The sequence below is a fragment of the Diachasmimorpha longicaudata genome, chromosome 10 (genome assembly GCF_034640455.1).
Source record: "Diachasmimorpha longicaudata isolate KC_UGA_2023 chromosome 10, iyDiaLong2, whole genome shotgun sequence".
NCBI classification, from domain to species: domain Eukaryota; kingdom Metazoa; phylum Arthropoda; class Insecta; order Hymenoptera; family Braconidae; genus Diachasmimorpha; species Diachasmimorpha longicaudata.
The window spans coordinates 7,912,095-7,925,072 of NC_087234.1; the positions used below are offsets into that span (position 1 = coordinate 7,912,095).

The 12,978-nt window shown below is 35.8% G+C and overlaps 1 long non-coding RNA gene across 1 annotated transcript; it reads right to left on the bottom strand.

Moving 5' to 3' along the window:
• Positions 1–7,518: 7,518 nt before the first annotated feature.
• LOC135166812 (uncharacterized) lies at positions 7,519–8,707 on the bottom strand. Its single transcript, XR_010299754.1, has 3 exons — positions 8,396–8,707; positions 8,200–8,291; positions 7,519–8,128 (listed from the first exon to the last, which is right to left on the bottom strand). It is a non-coding gene; the product is annotated as an uncharacterized LOC135166812 (long non-coding RNA).
• Positions 8,708–12,978: the final 4,271 nt, after the last annotated feature.

The following is a 12,978-nucleotide window of genomic DNA, read 5'->3' on the forward strand; positions in this document are numbered from 1 at the left end:
TTTTTTTTGATTCATTTTTTTGTGACTTGTCCGTGAGAAAATATCGTTGGCTGTGATCGCAACGCAAAAATTTTGAAATACATTATATTGCGGTGTGCAAATATCGAATGTACACAGCGGAATTTTCGTGCTAGACCGGAAAAAGCGATGGCCAATAAAATATTTCAGTGTGAACAGTGAAAATTTTTTATTCCTCTAAATATGAATTTTCCCCTGAATTTGTGTGAAAGTTGTTCAGAAATGCCGAAAAATCACAGCAGAATATTGATTATATTGATGACCTGCACTTGTCTGATGAAATATATTCCCTTACTCCTGCAGGAGACATAGGTGACTATTATGATATGGTGCACACTCGCCAAACGAATTTTTTGAGGCTATTATTCATTTTGCCCCAAGTCTGGAATATTGTCCGACTTTTGATTTCTATTTATACTCGATAAGCAATCATTTTACCCATAATAAGAAAATTTTTCCGGTCAAAATCTACAAGCTTACAATATATGAACAATTGGTGATATATGTAAATGAATTATTCCAATTTCTTTCGTGATACTTTAGAAAATTTAGTGAAACAAATACCTGGTGATAATTGCCGTGGAGTGTGAAAATTTGGGAAATTTCTCCCCACTTATTATAATAACCCAAATAAATGATATTACCATTATCGTTATCACTAAAAATTGTAGTTTTATATAAAATCATTTTCTGGTGTTGAGTGGGAAGATTGGAGAATGAAACAATCATAAACTATAGGAAAGCTGATGTGATTAATATAAAAGAAAAGGCAAAAAACCGGTCATTCATGATACAAAAGTAGAATACTGAGAATCTCAATGAAGGCCCTAACAACAACTCCCCTCCTGAATTTTTTACAGAGAAATACCAACCAGCTGGTTTTAGACAAGAGTATTTTAATGAATGCCGTGCATATTTTATATATGCAGATTTGCATTGTTTGAAACTTTGTCATCTGAAAGGTGAAGGAAAAAAAGGATACGTTGCGAAAAGTATCACCCGTCAAATGAGAAAAAAAAACTGTAGTATAATAGTGTACTATGAATTGAAAGGTATTAATTTCACCTTTTATTCATTTAGGCAATCTTATGTTGAGCATGGCAGTTATCAACTGCATAAATTGCAAAATCACCAATTTAAAAATTATTATTAAAATCAAATGCAGATTTTCAAATTTCATATTGCCCCGCGCTCCGATAAGAAATTTTACGGGAATTTGTGAACGAAAATTTAGGGTATTTAGTTGTCGGCAATAAATAGGATTGGAAATTTTTTTCGTTTTTCTGAGTGAATATCATTTCATAGTATATCCAAAGTATTCCTGAATGGCAATATTAATCTATACTTTCCTATAAATCTATCTCATCTCAGGCGAGACGCGCAGGCGGAATCGTTACACGCCCTAACCCAACAGACAAGTGAGGGAAGAGAAAATTTATTTCTTTTCCATCACATTTTCCAGGGAGAGAATCCGCCCTAAGATCCTTCTCCCTATGAGCATTCACCGTGAGTGCTTCTTTTCGAACTTCATACGTTGAGAAAATCCATGTGGGATGGAGCTTGACTGCTCACATATCGTCTGCGCAACTCGATTTGTGCTCCACCCTCTGAGTTTTTTTTCTACATTTGTGATTCACATCCCGTATGTGCAGTTTATCACAGATATTTAGTGATTACAAAATAATATAAAAATGTGTTGTCACTGGGGAATAAAAATTCATGAGGGGCCATTCAATATTTTGAGTCCTCCAAAGCTTGATACCCAATGCTACATCCAAGGACCAAATTTACTGGTGGCCTCTGTTTCGGGTACAAAAAAAATATCCTCCTTATGCCAGGAATTGAAACAAAAAATCTTGCAGTGCGATAATGCCTTTTGGAAATTAATGTTTACTGAAATTGACTGGTTGAGTACTAGATTAATGTAGATCATGTTTCGGGCGGAGTTGTTATACACTAATTTATCAGCCCAATTGAATTTTAAGGGTGTTCTTTAACATTACACTATATCCTCTTCATCAGGTGCACATATTAACCCCTCGGACCTCCGTTATAACGAGAAAATTTTTCCATTGCGATGAGGATGCTCTGGTCGCATTATTTCCTTTTTATTCTCCTTTCAGGACACCGTTTAACGGATTCTTATATTTTAAAGGGTTTTATATTATTTGATGGAATGGATTTCAGTAGATTTGTTTAATAATCAAGTATCAATAATCCTGCGAGCGATTTGAAAAGATTTAAATGTCATTCATTTCCAATAGAATTACTTCTAAATTTTTATGTTGAGGGAATTAGTTGTGGTCCGTAGAATGTAAATGTACCATTTTCCGACAATGTCTTGATCCATGTGTGTGTGTGTGTGTGTGTGAATTTTTTCATTTTTTTAATTGCGACACAGTAAAATTAATACTTGAAGAAGTGCCAAAATGGCGCGAAAAATATGCCTACATTTTTCAAGTTTTACAGTAGCAATATAAAGCATTACATCATACATGAGCCCTTCCGCGCCTCGACACCGAAAAAAAAGAGTAATAAAACGAAAATATAACAAATATTCCCAAATGCGAAACTTTCTGATTAATCAATAGGATTATTACTAGTAACTGTCTTAAAACAGTTACAGAATTACTGGTTCTACGTATCTGGCACTTTCGCGCGCACTTCGCATTAAATTCTCCACCGGATTAACATAATAATTATCGATACGTCTGTCAAGTTAATCGATTTATTGAGGATACATAGTGAGGGTGGATCCTCTGTTACTGTTGGACAACATAATCATTCGGATTCTGAAATATTTTTAGTGTCACAGTCTGGAAGTTATATTCGCGGCTTCTATAACCCTCTCACTGCTCGTCCGTTTTTTTCCCTCCAGTTCCGCGAGACTAACGACCACATCGGTCGATGTTGGAGCGTGGTAAAAGCTAACGGTGTATAATGCAGACGGAGCAACTTTTGGCCTAACAAGGGGGCGCCGCAGTGGATAGGTACCGCGGGTATGTAAATCTCCTTCTCTCAGTCACATCGTCTCGCATCCCCCACGCGGGCGTTCCTCCGAGACGCGCCACCATGAGGGGTAGAATTTTAACCCTTTTACGTGCTCGGAGGCTATCGATTTTTTGCCCGAGACGAGCGGATGAGCGAGAAAGAATTCCAGTTTGTACATGGAAAAGAGTGGGAGGATGGAAAAAAAGCCCGGGCAAGAGGGTGGTAGAAAGAAGCCCGAGGAGAACGAGTCACTACCATCAATGTGCCTTGGCCACTTCACTTATTCGACAGAAGCTCTGTTCTGTACTGTGATGAGTATGCTGCCGTCACTCTCACTCGTTTTTCCTTGTCTTTTCATTTTTTTTTTTTTTTTTTTGCCTTTCCTACCACCATACCATACTCTTTTGTTCTCATCCTCTTTGACTTGATACAAGACCGCGCGGCTGGAAACTGAAGTAGATGCGTAATACGAGGCTGAGACTCTTTGTCAACCTTATGTTGGCTAAAAAATTGCGAAAGTTAGAGTGGCTGTGAGAATGTGCTTTCAAAAATTTTTTCATCGTCGAGATTTCTCTTCACGAGACTAACCATTTCCAATATTTATGATTACAATTATATGGATTCATGTGATTGCGATAAATTGTATCTGGGCCTGATCATCTCATTGATTATTTATATTGTTAGGTGTTTCAACTTCCCTCATATTTAGACTTTACACTATCCTCCTCTAGAGCAATATAGAATTTACGTAATTAACAGTCAATTAAAATTGCCAGGTAATGGCATGACTACAGAAATAAAATATTGAAAAAAAAGTACTTCTCTATAGAGTCAAGCAATATCTCGTAAATGTAATTTTTTTTCTCAGTGTAGATATCCTGCTGTCAAGGGTGATGTAGCTTGCACCTTGAGATGATATTTTTTCTTTCTATCATTCACGTTCATTCACGTGATCATATCCCAATGACGAAAGACTGACCAGTGAATAAATCATGCAGTAGTAACTGCCCTGTGTATGAAGCCAACATAAGGTAGCGCATGAACTCGCCAGCATCACTTCCGTATATGTTTTTGGCACACAATCACTAACTCCGATTTATCTCCCTTTTATTAACGATCATTCCCAAAGTTACCACTTCAATTGAACATCAGAAAAGTTTATTTTTAAAAAATTATAGAGAAAGTATTTAATTTTTATTGAACATTTTCCTCAGTGCACAAACATCATTTAAATATCGCATATATGAGCATTTCAGAGCATTGTTAGTGACGAAAATCCAATTCTCAGATAAAATATGACCAGGAAAAGTTTTTTTAATAACCGGAAAAAATGAAAAATATACATATATGAGCATAGATGAGTTTTAGTTTGTAATTTCAGTGCATAAATAGAATTAACTTGCTCCGATGAGAAGAGTGTTCAACTCTCGGAACGTTGGGGTTAAATGCAGAGGAGTTTTTTTCCTCCTTCGTTTATTGATTAGTAGCATGGCTAAGGGTGACCGCATAAGAAAGCCTACCTAAGGAAGATTCTTCATACGAAAAGTATTTTTCACTTGTTTACAAATTGCCTATCACAATAATAGTGTGGTGTATTTCAGGACTTTGAAATTGCTTAAATTGATTAATGTTTTTTTTTTCACAACCTACATAGCTCTATCGAATTAACTATCTTAAAACAAGGAAAAAAATTAAAGCCTCTCATTGTAGGGAAAATTGGGTGAGTGGTACAGCTGTATCCTTCCCTACAGTGATATGTTAATTCTAATTCCCTATTTTCTTGGACTAGAACAGGGCGTGCGCTTTGCGCCTATTGTTTTCCATGGGTGCCAAAATAGTAACCCCCTATCATTTCTCCTTGCCAGTATTTTTTATTTCAATAACAATGCCCAAAAAAATGAATGCTTTCAACAGAGTGGCTCACAATGAACATTTAATTGGTGAATAATTTATTTGAATTCGTTATAATACTAATAATAATAATAATGCTTATTTGTTCCTGAAATTTTCTGGGAAAACTGACGATACCAGAAATTTTCTTACCCAGTTTTGCAATTGGTAAGTGAATATAACCTCTGTCATTTTTACTTAAATGTTCTAACGGTGGTCGACATCCTCTTACTGTTTGCAATGACAGAAAATACCTTTTGACTTACCCAGGTGATCCAATACCTGATTCATTAGACCCTCGTGATAAAAATCAGTAGTTTCTAAATTTACATCAGGGTCACAGTTATCACTATTTTCATGTCCCTCAAATGACTTCAAATGACTTTACAGAACTTGAATCTCCACACTGACTACGTCTCTGAGACCTCCAGGTGACTGCATCTTTTTGCTTGAATGAAATACGATCATGTCCCACGAAATGTCATCGCAAATTAATTCCGGAACCTTAAGTGCCTTACCCATCATCCGCAAACAGGGAACAGGACAATTGTTTTTCAGCTATTGTAAGTACTTGGAAAAATCGTAAATCGTCCGGAAAGACGATAGAATCGGAATTAGGGCGTTATCTTGCTTAGTTTTTAAGATATTGACGAAGAAAGGGAAAGGGACGGGAATACCCTTGGCTCTTAGTCGGCTGGGAGCCAAGAGCATCCCCTAGAAAGATCTGGAAATCGACATTCGGCTGTGTCCCAGGCCTTCGAAAAATCGTAAATCGTCTGAAGAACGCAGTGGAGTTGAAATTGAAACACTTAGTCTTTTATTTTTTGAGACCTAAAAAGTCAAACCTAAATGTAGATTAAGAGTGTAAACTTGAAAGTACCTTTTATCTCATCTTGCCTCTCTCATGTACCAAATCAAAAACTAAGAAGTCATTAAATTGAATTTCCCTTTTCATCATAATCATATAATCGGCAAAACTTGAACCGCGTTTTGTTTTATTACATGTCCCGTTAGCGTCATAACATACCATACTTAATTATTAGAGATCCGAATTAATGAATAGTGGGAAAATCGGTTATTAGATCAATTCGAGTTCGGTTCTCATGTCATTTTATCATTGTAATTTTTACATATTTATGTCTATTACATAATGATGTGGTCATCCAGATAAGTGAACACTTCAAATTCTATATTTTATCTTCAATCAGGAGAAGTCGGTGATTAATTTTTCAACACTTTTGGTAAATGGTTGTCTTATGGTTCAGTATGATATACTGTACTGCGCACGCGTTTTATGGGCATCAATACTAAGCGTACATCGTACCCTTCCTCATTCACCTTCACTCACATTGTCTTACGAACAAAAGTGAGTGCGTTGCACGACAAAAAAAACATACTCAGCTATTCACAGAAGTACAGAACAAAGACCGTCGTACATAGCACTTAGTTATTATTTCATATAGCTGTATACTCAAATTCCAATATGATGTTAATTAATTGCAAACATTGGTGCATCGTTGACTGTCGTCTATAAGGAAGATAATGATTTTCCAGAAAATTAGTTTCTACACTTGCATGACAAAATCGAGAGTTGATTGGCAGTTGACAAACAGGCGATTCGCCTCATTTCACCGATCCCTCTGCATACCTTTCTCCCTTCCCCTCCTAGTTGATAGGAAAATCTGGAGTTTTCTCTGCTGAACAATTACTCCCCGGACATTTACAAGGAAATTGTAAAAGACATAGATCAACCCATTGTCAGGGAGAGTCGCGAATTATTTCGGTGCAAAACAAGTAGAGGTAGAAACTATTCAGAGCGACGCACAGAGCTGTGTGAGTGGGGTGTAAAAATGTTAGTTGGTAAACCGGTCCCCTATTTTTCTTCACGCCAGAGTTAAAACGAGACATTGTAATTACATGAAAAAAATTTTTTTTTTTCATCAATAAGGGCATTATTTCCATTACGATGATTGCAAGTGGAAAATTAATCTATCGGAAAGTTCGACTCTCCACTTTTACGAGAATTTTCATGGTATTGACGAATAATTTATAGTTTACAGCGTGCAGAGGGGGTACAACTTAAAAATTTATTCAATGAAAAGTAAACAATGGAAACTACTGGCGTAATTTTACCGGAACAATAGCCTTTCGGTGCTATTTTTTATTTTAATTATTATACTCCTCGCAATATTTCAAAAGGGCAAAGGCTACGGCCCTGCTACCGCCATCCCCACTACTGCCGTCTCAGGCAGGGCAGGGGAGGTGGGGGAAGTTTGGTCTTCGGCAATGGGTTAATGATCTTTCAAAGAATAATTTGACATTGATAATGTCCGAAGGGAAATCGAGTACATTCATTCCGTTATTCTTTATCGAGTTGTTCCGTTTGGATTCGAAAATATTCAATTTCTTCTTTATTTTGACAAACATGAATTTGCAGTCCGAGTTGAAAGCGAAAGGTCCAACAATATGAGTGGGAATTTACTTTTGGCTATGCTAAATAATATTTTTGGTTCACGTATGTGTAGAACAAGTCCCTTTACAATTCGTTCTTCTTCTCAATCGTTGATTGTTCATAAGATTTGATTTTTTTTCATCTTTAATGTGGACGGTTGATTATTCTCGGGTGACAGATGGAATTATTTGAACCTTGCATCAAGGATGATCAAGCAAAGGGAAAGTATGAGACACTCCGCTGATGTCCTGAGAGGAGGAAGGAAACATTTTCGTATTTTGCAGTCCATGAATTATTGTTGAGTGTTCTACTCCAAAGTCTTGTAGTTGCTCCGATGAAGAAGATATATCAACACAACTACTGCTATTCATTCATATTTCGTCAGACAACTTATTTTATTGCAAATAATTAATCAAATAGATTGAAAATATGTAGGACTTCAATTGATTGCGAATTTTATTGATATTTTATGGGGAAAGTTTGCGAACGTAAAGTCGTGTTACTTGCAACACCAGGAAATTTAGCTGTTATATTTACAGGCGTAACCTGTACCGGGGAACTAGAATAAAATCTATTATATCTACTAAAGTATGTAAATATATTACAAATGTCCACACAATTGCTAACACCTTCGTTGGTTGACATTGAATCCAAAAATAGTGACAGCTTACAAAAATTATGATAATGATCGAGAATTTGTTCGGCCCCGGTAAATATTTATTGATTTATCAATTCTCCAATATCACGGAGACGATCACAATTGGGCTGTTCCGTAATCTGCAAGTGAAAAAAAGTATTCAGTCAAAGTTATGGAATAGTTACACATTTTTTCACTGAACGTTTCATACTTTTTCCTGAAAGTTAATTGAAAAAGCTCGTAACTGTAATTTTTAAGCAATTTTTCTCTCCCTGTAGCGGTCACTCGCATGTTGAACTGGTCCTGAGGGCAAAAGTTAAACCGTGACAAAAGCAGGGGAAATCTGTATATCTCAAGTACTCAATAATTTCAATGCTCTTGGGGGACAATACAATAATGGCTAATACCTATCGACCCTTGGCGATGATCTGCTGTCAGCTTCCCTCGGTGATTTTCATCCAAGTGGATGAATGACACCTCTCTAGAATTGTGTCCCAGATATTTATGGAATTTATTAGTGGAACCACAATTAGGATTAGCCGTAGTCGTAGCTCTTCCATTGTCACCCAGATTGTCTCCATCTTGAAGATCATCCATTTGTTACGGGGAATGATGATATTTAGGCAAGTCCAAGAGCACGGTAAGAAGTTCCTACTATTTGAAATCAACGTAGGAACTCTATACCTCGCTGCTGAATAACCATGACAAAATAAAAACACCTATAGTTAGGCCAAGTACCGGTTCCAGTTGGACTCTGCTTTTTCTAGAAAAATTGTAATAATTAATGTGTTGTAAAAAATATTTAAGGAACATGAAGAGTTCTATGTGTTTCCCCAAGAGAAGGAAAAAAATGATCAAAGGGCAGAATGAAAATAGTCTTTAAATATTGAAAATTATATAGTGGGAGACGGTTTCTTAAACATTGAGATATTGCTCATGATTTACACTCACCATCACCAACTTGTGTTTTTTCAAATGACTTTTTCTATCCTTCATATTTTATTTTATTTTTTAATTTAAAAAATGCTATAGTAGAGAGTCATGTATTCAAACATGCGTTGAGGATTGCGGCACTGATTGCGTGCCAGCTACTCATCCCCTTTCATGGTGAACATCCGGACCCCAAAGGTAGTGGGGGTAAGATTGCCAGTCAGAGGGTTAATACTGGGTTAATGTTTTTAGGAACAGTCGTAGGGCATGCAAAACTGAAAGAGAAGAGAAGAGGCCTATCGGAGGAGGTACCGGCCGGGCTGGAGCTTGTCATTTACAGGATTCTCTTCTATTTTAGTCTCGTAAAAATTACAAAAATTGCCACTTTGGGTAGAAAAATATCTAAACGAAGTGGCTATTCTCCAAATATGTGTTTCAAAAAATATTGTTAAATACATGCGAAACGAGAAGTCTCAGCGTGTGATTAACATTTTGACATGAATGAGAAATCCATAAATTGTTGGTTGACGAAGACTGAAAAAAAGTCCAATCTAAATTTCGGATAAATTTTTTTTATATGCCTATAAGCATGCGAGGGTATGGACCAATTTCGCAGTAACTATTCATTCATGATTTGATGACGGAACTGAATCTATTTTCCTCTGGAATGTAAGTGTCGTTGAGCCCTATCGATCGCCATGAATTAAAATTTAATTGAATTATATATTCTGAATTGATAAAGAAATAGGTAAAAAAAAAACTTGTTTGAATATTCTCTGGTAGAATAAAAAAATCGTAACGGTCCTGTGAAATCAAATACGAAACAATTAATCGTCAATGATGAACATTGAAAATTATAATAGTAATAGTAATAGTAAAAAAAACGCTATTGATAATTTCTCGATAATTTCAGCATGAGTTAGTGTTCAGTGCAAGTCATTCATTTTTTACAAAACTATTCTTTCTATCTTATTCATTCTCCCTGGTTTTTTACCATACCCTTTCGACGGGTTCAAGCATTTTTTGTTTCTGCATATGATTAATCCCTCATGCCAGGCTGCTCAGGGCAGTTGGTGAAGTAATCGCAACCAAAAGTTAGTCCCCTTTTATTCAGAGCCAGAAAAAAAATTACTTAATGCATCCACTTTTTTTTCTTTTTTTTTTTTCTATTCAACTGATGCCGTTATACAGTACTAGCCATCGTAAATTTCGTAAGAAAAAAATTAATTATTTTTATTTTCCCATACTTATGAAGCAAAATAAGGTTTGTGATTTGAAGTCTAGGAAAAAATTTGCAGTTAACAATGAAAATTTATAATGCCTATATATCACTGTAGTTCGCAACTGGAAATTATAGAAATCATTGTTTTTAGGACAATTTTTTTAATTAACTCAACACACTTTGATTCCCAATGACGCCTCCGAGGAGGGGTGTATGGGTCTCGACTACGGTGTCCCTGCTGTTTACGGGGTTTGAAAAGGGCAGTACTAGATCAAAATAGGTTGAGTAACCGAATTTTTGGTGCGGGGATTGAAAGAGGAATTTTAAAAATGTGCCCAATAACTAATTTTTTCAAATGATTACTGCAATCTAGCAAAATTGCTAATGTAATAAATTAAGTCCATCTGAAGCAATTTACAATTTAACCGTCGACGGTTTGTAATTTTTTAATTTTTAGTAGATAAAAATGTTACTCATTTTTACTTCACTTGTGATGAATATAGTTGAAGGGTTTTTTTTACGAAATTTCCAGCTGAGAACTACTGCATAATTTTATACTGTACCAACAGCTTGCTCTAAGGATCCCTCAAAAGACATCCGCTTTAGTGCTGTTACCCTATCCGGATATAGGATTTTTTTATTTGAATACATGAAGCGTCAAATTTAGATAGTTTCACGTTTTTTTTATGAAAATTGAATTCAATTAAACCCCACCGTAAATGACGATAAAGAGCACAAACTTGCGATTGAATCAATAGACCAATTAACTCCTCACAGACAAGGCCATTCTGTTACTAGGGATAATATCGGCTCAATAAGATTCCATTGCGATTCAATATGATGAATGAAAAGTTATGAAACCGGTTCTCCTTGAAGCTGCAACGTCCGGTTCCCAATTTTGTTCATCTAATGACATTATTCTTTGTAGATTTGGAAATAATCAAATTTAATTTAAAAATAAGCTTTCGCATGCACACGGGTCGATACCACACACCAACCCCTTACGTGAGGGGTTAATTTCTTACAGGTATAAAGTTGCTACAATGGGAAACTTGCATAGAGCACCAATTTTCGAATATTTTCAAATGAAAAGACATTTTGCAGTTAACAAGGCATTTCACGTAGTAAAAAGCTTTCCAAAATAGGGTTTGAACAATTTGTAATAATTAGGAAATTAATTTTAAGTGCTAAGAAGAAATAAATTAAGAAAGATCATGGTTAAATTGAATTACGGATCAGAGAATAGCTTTGTAGAATTTTGATTTGTTTCCCCAGGAGAAAAAAAAATACAGTAAAAGAGAAGTTGAGGGGAAGTTGTTAGGGAAATATCGTACGCGATAGCTTCAGTTAAAATTAACTTGGCACACGCTATCGTATATCGTAATTAAAAATGCATCAATCTTGAATACTTTGTTTGAAGTTATGACGTCAACTCACCGGAATCGTATTAATTAATCATTCATATAACTGACAATGAAATAGTGTAGAAACACATGAGAACTTTGCTTTTCAATTTCAATAAAAAGACTCCTCTGCAGACTAACGTTGACAAAATTTTGCTGGGCTCAGGATTGAGCATGCTGTGCCGGTAACCCATAAATGGTGATCGTAGGGGGAGCGAGCATAGGTAGGATGGAGTAGGGTGAATTTTAGAAACGTAATGCTTTCGTATGCAAATGGTGGGACACCTGGAGTAAAGAGCACATGCAAATGAGGGCCCGCCATGGTTTTGTTGTCAACCAAAAAAACTTTCGTCTCGCGTCCCTTGTAGTATTCGGGGCTATAATCACAAGAACTAGTTAATACTGTGAGTGGAACGGAGATTTTTTTAGATCGTTACTGGAATATCCTATTTCGTAGAGGCCCTACATCATGTAAATTCCTCCTTCGAGTATTTTACAACCAAATATGAATATTTTCAATGAATACGTAGTTTTTTTTAATTCCATGAGAAATCTCTATCGATTCATCGAGTTTTTCAGAAAATTATATTGCAATTTTCTAACAGATTTGCTTAGTTGTTGTACAGAACTTTTAATTATATATTATGTATATTCTTTAATAGGTAGATTGATATGGTTGGATGGTTACAAAAATACCGGATATTTATTGATTGGGGTTGGTTTATTAGTCTCCAAGATTTGGTAGTAAAGTTGAAGGGTTCCACCCAAACTAACTCGAGCTTTCCGTTGAGCCCAATAATGATTTAATGATTTTAACCATCTGCCTTTTAAGCAATATCAATATTAAAGTAAATTCAATTGATTGGAGACAATCGATTCTTTTAATAGATTGATATGATTGCCTTTCTCTTATGATATTTTATGGGGAATATTTTTAATTATAATTTTTTTTTCACGATATTTTTTGCCATAATTTTTTATCCACAATTTTTTTGTCGTAGTACCTTCGATACATTATCCCTAAAAGCATATTCAAAGTGTGCTAGACTACAGAGAATAATTTCATTCAAAAAAAAAATTTTTTTTCGATCTTGAACTCTCCTTTCAACAATGAATCGTTGGTACCTGGGACGTAATGTTCTCAAAAGGGCTATTCTTTAGACCCAACTATGTTAGTCCATTTTCTAGGATCGACGCATAATTAGATGAGTTGAAGGCTGGGGAAGGCATGGGCACAGCCGGAAGGATATGACAGGGTGTGGGGATGTGAATGTGGTGTGCGTCGCTTGTGCCAGAAGTATGCATGCCGATGACTTGGTAGAATGAGGACCAATTGAAAATTCTCATTTAACCAAAGAAACAAATCATTACGGCTTATATACCCATTCTCTATTTTGTCCTCTCTGCGCTATTCACATGGACACACTTTACATCT